The sequence below is a fragment of the Lolium rigidum genome, chromosome 6 (genome assembly GCF_022539505.1).
Source record: "Lolium rigidum isolate FL_2022 chromosome 6, APGP_CSIRO_Lrig_0.1, whole genome shotgun sequence".
NCBI lineage: Eukaryota > Viridiplantae > Streptophyta > Magnoliopsida > Poales > Poaceae > Lolium > Lolium rigidum.
The window spans coordinates 101,613,571-101,625,864 of NC_061513.1; the positions used below are offsets into that span (position 1 = coordinate 101,613,571).

The following is a 12,294-nucleotide window of genomic DNA, read 5'->3' on the forward strand; positions in this document are numbered from 1 at the left end:
GGATCGACGTATGGATTTCCCAATTCGTCGAAAGCCTCTGACGTTTGCGGTTCTGATGTACCTGCCCCTTCTATCACATAGATCTGATGATATTTTGCGCATTGATTTTTATCAGGATTGGTGACACCATCATATAGAGTGGTGAAGACCTTTCCGATGGCAACAGACTTGTCGATGAAGTTGAAGCTGTCAACGCTGTCGGAGTCGCTGCTTATAAAGGAGTCCGCAGACGACTCGAAGGATGTGTTGTCTGAAGATCTTGGCGAGCTTTCCGCTTGCCTTGTTGTCGACGAAGTATGGCGACGAAAACTCCTCGTCACTCGACGAAAAGTTAGAATCGACCGCTGAAAATTCCGACGAGATCGGAACTTCGAGACGGTAGGATCCTTCCTTGTTGACGCCAAATCGGAATTCTCCGAACGTCATGATGACGGGCTCCTCCAGATAGGCACATGCATCCATACGGGAGGGCGGGTGAGGAATAAAATTGAATAGACCAGTTTTTCCCCTTGTTACCTCGATCCATCGCGTTGCTTGCTGTTGACGATGTCGAAGATCCTGAACGTGCCATCGAGATCAGCTCCTTGCAACCTCTAATTCCCACAGATGGCGCCAATTGACAAAGGATTAACTTGTCAATGCCTACAGATTGTAGACTAGGGTTTTGCTGGAAGTAGAGGGCAAGTAGATCTCGAAGGTTTAGGCGAAAAGTACTCGACGATTACGAAAACTAAGGTTATGTTGACAATAGATTCGATCCTTTCTTTGTCCCTCGACCCCCCCTTATATAGGAGGTGGAGCCGAGGGTTTCGTTTTGTACAAGTTACAGAGTCCGGGACGGTTTCCAACTCATCCCGCCAGATTACAAATAACACTTCCTATTACAATTCTAACTTTCCTTAATATATCTTGGACTCCCGAACCTTCTTATTCTTCGGATAGTGGGCCTCCAGTAAACCCCGGGTACTATCTTCGGCAAGCCCATTTGGGATGCCTATGTCAACAAGTGCTATCAATAATCCAGAGGCAGCTCATCAAAGTTGTACTCATGCTCATAGGCAGGGAGGCCCCCCCCCTATGCTCATGATTTTCCTTTGAACACAAGCCATGTCAGTAGATCATGCAAATTGTATAAGAAAGAGTACATACACGTGCGCTGTAATACGAAAGAATTTTTTGAGGGGATAAATACAAAAGAAATACAGTAGTTATTGTTCTCGTACTTCACTCCCAAAAAAGGAATTGAGCCATGGGCTGGGCTCACGAACCATCCAACCGAACCGAAGAGTATCACTCCATTACCTGGCAGTATAACTCCACTTCACTCGCCAGTCGCCACGCAAGCCAGGTCTAGTTCCCCTCAAAAAGAACACGAGTGAGCTCTAGATCTAGATGAGCAGCAGCGCCCGCTCGCCGGCGGTGACGCCGCTGGAAGACGACGAACTTCTCTGCGAGATCCTCCTCCGCCTTCCTCCGCAGCCCTCCTCCCTCCCGCGAGCCTCCGCCGTATGCAAGCGCTGGTGCCGCCTTGTCTCCGACCCTGGCTTCTTCCGTTGCTTGGGGGGGGGGGGGGACGCCCCCCTATGCTCATGATTTTCCTTTGAACACAAGCCATGTTAGTAGATCATGGAAATTTTATAAGAAAGAGTACATACACGTGCGCTGTAATACGAAAGAATTTTTTGAGGGGATAAATACAAAAGAAATACAGTAGTTATTGTTCTCGTACTTCACTCCCAAAAAAGGAATTGAGCCATGGGCTGGGCTCACGAACCATCCAACCGAACCGAAGAGTATCACTCCATTACCTGGCAGTATCACTCCACTTCACTCGCCAGTCGCCACACAAGCCAGGTCTAGTTCCCGTCAAAAAGAACACGAGTGAGTTCTAGATCTAGATGAGCAGCAGCGCCCGCTCGCCGGCGGTGACGCCGCTGGAAGACGACGAACTTCTCTGCGAGATCCTCCTCCGCCTTCCTCCGCAGCCCTCCTCCCCCCCGCGAGCCTCCGCCGTATGCAAGCGCTGGTGCCGCCTTGTCTCCGACCCTGGCTTCTTCCGTCGCTTCCGCCTCCATCACCGCCGCAGTCCGCCTCTCCTCGGTTTCTTCAACAGATATTATGATCGGTCCTTCCAACCTACTCTGGAGGCCCCCAATTGTATTCATCCCGGGCGCTTCTACTTGCAGCGTGATGACGACGACTTCGTCCTCTCCAGGTCCCTTGGATGTCGCCATGGTCTCTTCCTCATCTTGCTTTTGAATATCCACCAGGTCCTAGTGTGGGACCCCATCACCGGCGACAAGCACCGCATTGCCATTCCCGCGGCGTTCCATGCAAAGAAAACCGTGGGCCTGGTCAGTGGGGCGGTGCTTCGCTCTGTAGGAGAAGGCGAACACTTCCAGGTGGTTTTGGCAGGGGCAGACGACAAACAACAAGCGCTCTCTTGCGTTTACTCGTCAAAGACAAGCATGTGGGGAAATCTCATCTTCACGCCGCTTCCATACCAGGATAATGGGAGCCGCATTCCCACCACGGTTTATGCGCATGACGCTGTGATGGCTGGAGATTCCCTTTACTGGAGGCTTACTGGGAATTTAGTTGGAATTCTAGAATTTGGTTTGGTGAACCAGAGCCTAGCTGTGATACGGGTGCCGGTGGATATGTGCCGCGAGGTAAAATGCTTGAATGTGATGAGGGCCGAGAGTGGTGGGTTGGGTTTCCTCATGCTGAAAGGACTACAGCGCCCAATTATGGAAGAGGAAGACCGACTGTGATGGCGTTGCTTCATGGGGTCTTGCAAGAACTATTGAATTGGACAAGGTACTTTGCCTGAAATCCGAGGAGAAAGGGGACCTACTCGTACAAGGGGTTGCTGAGGAGAATAATGTGTTGTTTCTGTGGACAGGGATCAGCCTCTTCATGATCCATTTTGAGTCATTGAAGTTCAAGAAGCTTTTCAAAACCAACATTTCTTACTCTCATCCATTTGAAAGTGTCTACAATGCAGGTAAATAACACACCTTATATTTCTTATACAAGTTATTGTTCGATAATTGGGTGATGAAATTGTGTTCTCATCATTTTGTGTTATGCCTGCAATTTCAAGTAATGTCATATCATTTGTTTCTTTTGCTTCTTCATGACCTCTTCAGCTTGTAGTGATGATATTTTGCAGTGTTCTGTTCTGATCTCTGTATGGTGGCTTTTAATGTAATGATTAAGTGATTATGATCTAGAAAAAAATATGTTAGTGCTATCTAATTTACTTTATGTTCTATAGCTAGGCGGTGGGCTGCAGTTGGCCTACTATTAGCTTCATTTCTCTCATTTTTTGTGGTTACGTCAGAGCTAGTAACTGCTGTTATCATTGTATTTTAGGATTATACAATAGAAAATATATACAAGATTGGCCAATCTATGTAGAATAATTGAACTAATTTCATTATTGCCTGCCTATTGACATAGGCAAAAATGGTCTAATGGTAGTGTTAGTGCATATGTGCAGTGACATTTTTTTATCAAGATGAGATACACAACAGTTGAAAGTTGACTACATGAAAACTAGCCTTAACCCTTTGGAAGATTAAGCCTAGTTATATGTCTTCCGCTCTGTTCTGTACTGTTTTCTGCTGATATTGCTAATAGGCTTAAATCCATAATGACCACTTGGTTTGAAATTTACGAAAGTTGTTCATTTATCAATTTTAGGACTGTCCTGCATGTGGCTAGTCCATTTTTACAAGGAACGATAGTAAAGTTTTAGTTCAATTTCATCTTTCCATGATAAATTTATTTAAAGATATTTTAAATCTTGATCACTTATGTCGTTAGGATTTGTTAGTATGCATTTTTTTCTTCCAAATATTGCGTGTAATGAGCTACAGAATAGCTGCAGATAACTTCTCTGTTCTCACCAGCTAATAGTATGGGGGTGCAAGTTTTTTATTTTTAAGATATCGATGAGTATATTTTGGTTTGTAAATATTCAGTAAATTTGGCAGTAGGTCTGTTATGTTTATTTATTACTATTGTTGCATCAAATCTGACTTATCTTTTACGAATTGCACTCTGTATTTATTAAGAAATTACCTAGTTGATGTCTTTCGTTGGAAAATTGTGTCGTGTGCTTCAGATTCGGAGCCTAATATCCCTTTTTCTTGTTTGTTGATAGGGTTACAACGTAGGCCTCTCATTATATATCAAGTTAGGGAATATGAAAGCTTCAAATGCATCATAAGGATAGGGCAAACACTACCCTGAAAACTAATATATGTGTTTTAGAAATCAGGGGTGCTAACTTGAGGATCAAACCTTGAGCTCCTTCATCTTATCCTTGCTGCGCCAGCCATATACTGTACCCACATGGCCACATGACATATTGTTTGACTTCTTATGCTTGTAGGAGCATGTGTTGGTGGTGGACTTGATGAGGCTGATCTTTTGCTCAATATGTAAGATGATTGTCCAGTTAGATATGCTACTTGATCTACTGATTGAGCAGGTAAGATACTCTGGATTAGCTCTTTTCTTTGCCCTCCCTTTCACCCGTCTTATTGGTTTGGTTCTACTTCTTGCTTAGTACTCCTTAAGTTCCTTCTGGTCATGTTGGCACTTCTCTCTCTAGCCCTTCCATGGACTGATGAGTAGGACCTTTCCACATTCCCTATTTGTGCATAAGTCTGTGCCTGCTCAGAGATGAGAACGTTGACATGCTAAGTACTGGCAAGTGAAGTACTAACCCAATTACTCAGAGATGATTCATGTTTTAGGATGGCTGGTTAAACATTTTCTCAGGATGTTGCTCTTTGTGCGCCAAACTTGTATATATATGAAGTCGGGCAGCCATAATTTGCTGGTCCATAACTTTATGAATATATGCCCTGTGTGTAGTCTAATTTTCGCAATTTTGCTATCATGGATATTTTGTACTTCCTATGGAGCATAGGATGAGAGTGATATGACTACTTCACCATAAAATCTGTTTTTATCACCGGCCATTTTTTATTTTTGCTGCCATATTACATTAGAAATAATAGTGAAAGTGTTGCTTGCTGCTGTCCAAGGTAAAAAAAAGTTACGGTCATTTCATAACAAAGGCAATTTATAAGATGATGCATGATCTCTTGCTTGAGGATTCTACTGCATAAATTTGATTTAGCAGTGACTAACTAACTCGTACATTTCTAAGAAGCGTGCTTATGGCCATGAGCTAGAATCAGATGTTTATCTGTAAGAAAATTGCTATCTTACTACATGTGCCCCTAATATGCCCCCCTAATATGCCCAGTGATGTTGTAGAGTAGAAGTTGAAGGTGTGCCACTACACTATAATACCTACTGGCTATTGTTATTTTCTGTTTCAGATGTTGGTTTTGTCTAATATGGTTCAACCTTTTGAGGTTTTGACACATTTTGAATAGTACATTTTTGTTTGACTGATGATTTTGCTTGCCCAACAGGTATCGAGAGTTGTGGTGGCTGAAATGCAGAATGGCTTGTTGGGTGTAGGTTCTTCCACTTTGTATGTTTGAGCAGAGATTGATCCTCTATGTAGCATGAACTGGTCAGGTATGAAGTGGATTTGGATCGCTTAATTTCCGAACTCCCATGTAATGTAATATCCGCAGACATTTGTCAACAGGCAAGAAGGTTGAAAGCACGCTGAACTTGCTCCAATTAGTAGTTCTTATCTCGTGATTCATATATTATGTCTTCATTTTTAAAGCAAGCATGGAGTTGCGAGACCTTCTAATTAATATTGTTTGCATTTTAGTCTGTGCGTGTGCATTTGGTTATCTTCCATGATTCCTGCTTATGTTTGTTCCATGATGTCATGAGCGCTTTTGCAAAATTCATATCTTATATCTGGAGCTTGGTATTTGGAATCTTAGCACCGACTAAACAATTCTGAATGGCATCACGCGGCCCTGGGAGTTTGGAAGAAGATCCTGTCTGGTGATATTTACTACTGCATGAGTAGCTGGCGATTCAAGCAGGGCTGGTTTCAGTGCTATTTTGATTTGTTTGAGATGCTGCCAAGGCGTGGATGAGAGCTAAAATGTGTCACTTTCTTCCTTGCAAAATAGATGAGAAATCTTGTTATTGTGATCACTTGTTCTGGATGCTCTCCGCCCTTCACTTGAGGTTTGGGGAGCTCTTCACAAGTGTGACGAGACAAGACATATTTATAACTGATGCTACTACTTTAACAAACCTAATCGATGGTCTAAATAATGCTCCTCAGGTCTATTTTTTTGTTTAAAGAAATAGCTCTTCAGAAATGAGTTAAAGTATTATAAGCTCCAGTTTTATAAAAATAACAATAATAAATAAATAAAGCGAGGCAGGCGCCTCCGCCGGTTCAAAGGGAAGCTAGTGGACACACAAAACTTACAATATGCTTCCATACGCCACTTCGTCTCAAAGAGCATGTTTGGTTGCATGGGCTCGATTTGGAGAAGATTGCGCCACTGAGAAGGGAGTGCCACGTTGCATACGGGCCACGTGCTATAAAAGGCATGTTATTTGGTTGCTCGTGAAGCTATTTTCTGTATCGAAGAGGAAAGATAGTTCCCATTGTTTGGTTGCCTGCTTGCAACTCAATTTGAACGCACCGAAACATAGTTTAGCTGTTTGGTTGCACAGATGCCAATTCCATTAGTCTTACCGCATTTCAAATTGGGCGAGAATATCATGCATGTTACATTCGATCACACACTATTCAGAAGCACAAGATCCTCACGATAACAGCGATCAGGAAGACGATGATGAAATCTTTGACCCTTCTCTCACGTACCTTCGGTGCTTCTTCCGGTACTACATTCGGCGGTAGTTGTGCTGACGGCAATGGCTGATCGATGGCCTCGTGATCCAAGAAGCTCTAATACTATTGTTGTGTCTCCTCCAATGTTTCATACCCTCTGTAGCTGTTTTTGGAGTAGCCACTAACTTGATCTGGGTAGATCCTCCATGAGTTGTAGATACTCTGGAACCCTTTCTCGAAACACCACATACCACTAGAACGGCAAAAGAAGAACAAGTAAGGTTGTTGATCGATCACAAGCATGAAACAAGTCATAACAAAGCAACATAATTATAAACCAAGTCATAAGAGAACAACGTAAATGTGACAAAATGATAAACTAATAGGGGCATGCATGATCGTTGCAAAAGTGGATCACAAGTTCATCCTACACTACTATGGTGTCATCCTACCACCACAACAAAAGTGGGTGTCATCCTCACACCCCAAGTTCATCACATGAGGGGTTAGTATATACCACCTCATCATACTTCCAAAAAGGGGCCATCAGAAGTCTTTCATCCCTAGCTACAACCAAAATGTACATCATCCTCATCATCATCAAGTCAGAGGATGCGGTGTGCTCGTTCATGCCCACAAAGCTGGAACCCTGAGCCTTGTGGTCGAGGAGGTGGCTCGGCGCCATCATGAGATCCTACTCGGTGAAGCCAATAATGTCCATGACCGCCTGGTACAGGTCAGGGAGCATGTGTGTGGGCTTGTTGTCTCGGATGGCATGTGCGACGTCCTTCACAACAACATTCATGTTGGTGAAGGCCGCCAACTCGTCATCGACGAAGGCACCTCTCTTCCCCTTGCCGACATTCACCTTTTCAGGCGCGTCGGCAGGCTTCTCAGGTGGCCCATCAAGGATGACGTTGTTAGACTCCCCAGTGTCAGCATACTCAGCTGAAGGCGCAGCTGGAGGCGTGCCCAAGGGCTCATTTGATCCCATGGCGAACTTGCCGGTGGCGAGGCCGAAGGAAAAGATTGCATGCATCTCATCGTAGTTCGCAATGAGCACGTTCAGAAACTCCGCGTCCCTTGGGTTCGCAATGTTAGTTGTGCAAGTTTGTGATGAAAAGAGTTAGTGAGGTACGGTGGAAAGAGCTTGCTCACCGCGACGTCCCCGTGGTAGTGCTCAGCCTCAAGGATGATGCATTTGCTCTCGTCGCACCACTGATCTCACCTTAGATCGTGGAGCCTGCTAATGATGAGCCACCTCTGCCCCACTTTCTCAGGTGGTTGTACACCTGAGTGGAGCTAACGTCTACACCGCAGTGTTCAAATAGGGCCTTGGCCACATCAGTCATATGGACTTCCTTGAATCCTTTGTCAGTTGGCACTCTGGTTTTGATCAACGTCGCACATCTTCTCTAAGACAAAGCTGGACATGAAGAGGAGCCATTTCATTCCCGGTCCTTTTCTGTGCGGCCATGAGGGCCTTCTCCGCGTTAGTGCGGTTCTTGGCCTTTTCCCTCTTTGTGTCGGTCGTCCTCGCCGCCATGCTACCTAAGCCACGAGCCCCTTACCGGCCGACAAAGGGGTGACTGACACCTTGGCCTCATAGATGGGCTGTGAATCGGGAACTTGCAACGGGATCTGGGAGTCCCCAACGCAGACAAGGGCTTGGCTAAAGTCATCACAGAAGGAATCCTACATAAATTGTAGTAAATTGTAGTACAGAGAGCGTGAATCTACTTGGAAACAAAGACATGGCTAATATGGACAATACAAATCATAGCAACATCATGCTAAATCAGACAAGCGATACATGACAAATGTGGACATCACAAACCCTTTCAAGATTATGCTAACTTAGCCTATTTGGGACAAACAAGGAATGTCAAATGTGGCCATAACAACCACTAGCAAGATCATGATAAATCACTCTATTTAGGACTAACCCTACCAACAAGATCAAACCCTGGTTAGATCTGACAACTCCTAACCAAGATCTAACCCTAACCGAGCACTGGGGTGGGGGATTCGCTACATTCATCGCCGTAGGTGCTGAATAGCTTGACGAGGAAGAAGATGAAGCCGAGATGCAGTCACCACCGCCGTCGTCGTCGACTGGAGATGTGTGTGTCGCTTACCTGCTTGCCAACGGGAGGTAGAGCTTGAAATTGGGGGGGGGGAGTGGAGGATTCGAACCGGGTGGTGAGAGAGGGGTAGAAATAGAGGAGGGAGCGCGGCGGGAGGTGACGGAATCCTATCCGCCCCCTTTTCGCTTTTCGCCGCAACTCGCGACATCTCCCTCCTCGTCCCCACTCATGCAGCGAAAGATTCACTTTTACATCAGCTCGACGTGAGATGTGGGTGGCTCGTTTGAAACGGCCGATTCGGGCGTTCCTCCCGGGCAGCCCAACGGTGCTTTAAGAACCGTTTTGTGTGCAACATCGCAGGGAACCTACCAAACATGCCCAAAGTTCCTGATATCTCAAAGTTCCAGGCCCATGATCACTCACGACTTACAGAAACTAATCTGTTATTGGGGCTGGCCCAAGTTCGCGTGTCGAGCTAGCGGTTTTGAGATCCTTATGTAGTTGAAGCACTACCCTAAAAAAAGAAGTAAAAGCACGATTGACATCCGGAATAAAATGCTGTGAGAGAAGATACAAATTTGATTCTGTCGCCGGGACTTGAACCCGGGTCTCTCGGGTGAGAGCCGAGTATCCTAACCACCTAGACTACGACGGAATACTTCTCTTGCAGTGATAGACTTGTAATTATTGATAAAATACTGAAGTGTGAATGGTGGCCAAATGATTCAGGCTTATCGTATTCATCTTCTCGTCGCAAGAAATGAGGTCGAAGATTGTCTTACAAAAAGGAGTGACCCTGAGAAGGGGTCCCCATGGCACATTTCGGATCATGTAAAATACCAAAAGGACAGCCAGATTTGACATACAAAAGCCCTCCACCATCTACAAAGGAGCTAAAGCTATAAACTGTATTCATTGTGCGTGTCTTTCATGAGCTCAGTGAACCAGCATAATCAATCACGCCTCGCGCATTGCAAGGATTGGACCCAATTCAGTTAGTTTTTTCCTTCAGGAAAATGAAGGATCGAATCGACGTCCAAATCAGAGCTTTTCTTTGCCTAACAAATGGATCAAGATCCTTGCTACCTCCACATCATTCTGTTAGCGGAGAGGTCTTATCAAGCCGGTGCACTCTCGTTATTCTGATGCCAAGAGAGGGGGCCATACAATCAATCGAAAGATCGTGTTCAAAGCGGGATCGAGATGCGCGATAAATAATTTCGTTAAGGAGCTATCGTCAGAGGATCAAATCCTCGTAAAAGCTGCTTACCTGGGAAATTCCCACACCAAAACACAGTCCCATTCCACTACATACACAAAAGGTGCCACACGAATGCCACAGGAAAAGGCAGAATAAATAGATTTACAACTTGTTTCCAATGTGCACTGCTCAAAGTGCATATGCCAAACAATGTTCAGTTTACTCTGACAAATGGTACAGTTACAGCTATCAAACGAAGTGCATTTTCTCATATTAGTAACTCCTTGTTCGGCTGGAGCAGGAGGAAATGAAAGAATCCCTGAATAAACACCATATCGATCAAGATGACGATCAGTGGAACAATCCAAGCAGATCAGACCAGAAGTGAAGGAACAGTGCGCAGTGAGTCACTAGCAGCAGAGTAGATGGCGATTTTCGAGCCGCACTACATTCCTACCCTAACTCTGGTGAGAATGTGATTCATGTGCTCTCACGGGTCACTGTAATGAGCGCATTTGGTATTATAATCTTGTCGGAGCTGTTTGTGCGACAGTGAGAGAGATGCTGACCAGATAAGAATTGGGTGGTATACGGGAGATCTTGACGCGCGCAGCGGTGTTGACAGGTGCAGTTAGGGCGTCTTTTCAAGTCAAGGTCATGTTTTTTACCTGAAACAGTAAGGGTTAATCTTTGATATTTCGCAGGTTTACTGCAGAGTGAAGAGACGGCAATCTTTCTTCCGTGTAGGCCTCAAAATAGACAGATAGTGGAGCTACAGTACAGATTATCACATGCGCACCCCTTCCTTAATTATGTGTACGAAATGTCAGTCCGATTACTAGCTGACAAATGGCAATTGTGTAGGATTTAGGAACAGAGGGATAACCAGGACTGCTAGATGCTATTAAGGGGACCGACATGTCATTGCTTACGCAACTGATGGTCAAATGATTCAGATCATGCAACGAACTCCCTGTTTCCCTTACATGTTGACCGTGTGGTGATGTAACAAAGTCAAAATATAATTTTCAAATATTTTAAAAACCAGGAGCACTGGTGCTCATGTGCACCAAATTTGCTTCACGGATTCAGCATTTTTAATACCTTCAATTTTCCTAGAAAGAACTAGCTAAACTATGTGTGCACCATGTAGCAAAACTTTTCAGATACAAATTCCATAAACGACCCATGAAAGAAAATTGAAAAATCTTACTAATGGGATACTATTTTTTTAAGACACTAATGGGATACTATTCACTATCTAATTTTCTTTATTACTTCTGAAGTTTTTCATTATATTTTGGAGTTAAGTTTCGTGGCATGGTAAATATTATATATTATCTTTATGCCATGATTTTTGGGGAATTGTTCTGCACTTCTAAATGTGTGAATTTTTTGGCTAACTAGTGCACTAGTATACCTAAAGGCCCTAGTAAACCTAAGAGTGTATACAATGGTGCTCTCATATACAATAGTGTTGTCTTAGTGATGCGAGGTGGAATGAATTCCGAGTTGAAAGAGAGGAAAAAAACTTAGTCTTATCTTAGCTAAGAGAGGAAAAAAACTATCCTTATTTAGTCTTATCTTAGCTAAGAAAGATAAAATATTTTTCTCCACTTCATGGTTTGTATTCTCATGCTGAAAATTTATGTTTAATTTTAATCACACCTTAACTGTATGAACACTGAACTAATCATTGTTAGAGATAACGCTAACAGATAATCTTATGTTTTTTTTGCTATCTATATGTGATGTGAAATGTATAAAAAAAGACAGCCTTATCAGCCACTTTACATGCCTCACGCACACACGTGGGTCACCTCTAATTGAAGATTGATACATATCCGATAACCGAGCCGTTCACCTCCTGCAACAAACTCCTTGATTCAATGGTAGATTATTTTTCTTAAGGGCCTAGCCGGCCATCTTTATGATCGAAAGCTATAACACTGTACAGATATGGTTGATGCTATAAGAAAGTAAACATAAATAAGGATAGTTTTAGTCCAGGCAGACATATCTACAATGATTTAGGAAGAGATTTTTGAGAGCGAGTTGAACTAATAAAGCTTATATTGAATTGACAATGATGTGCATAATACATCATACTTGCCCGAGACGTAATTGAGACTGTGCATACGAGTGCAACAACAGCAGGTGGGGATGAATTGATTCGATGTGTTTGCTTCCGCAATGAAACCCAACAATGTTGAGAAAGAGAGGGCAGCATTTTTAGTCACGCC

The 12,294-nt window shown here is 43.9% G+C and overlaps 1 non-coding gene and 1 pseudogene across 1 annotated transcript; one reads left to right on the plus strand and one right to left on the minus strand.

Annotated features, from left to right (window-relative positions):
- Positions 1–1,898: 1,898 nt before the first annotated feature.
- On the plus strand, positions 1,899–4,455 carry LOC124663034 (annotated as a pseudogene).
- Positions 4,456–9,432: 4,977 nt separating this feature from the next.
- Positions 9,433–9,505, minus strand: TRNAE-CUC. The gene has a single exon. It is a non-coding gene; the product is annotated as a tRNA-Glu (tRNA).
- Positions 9,506–12,294: the final 2,789 nt, after the last annotated feature.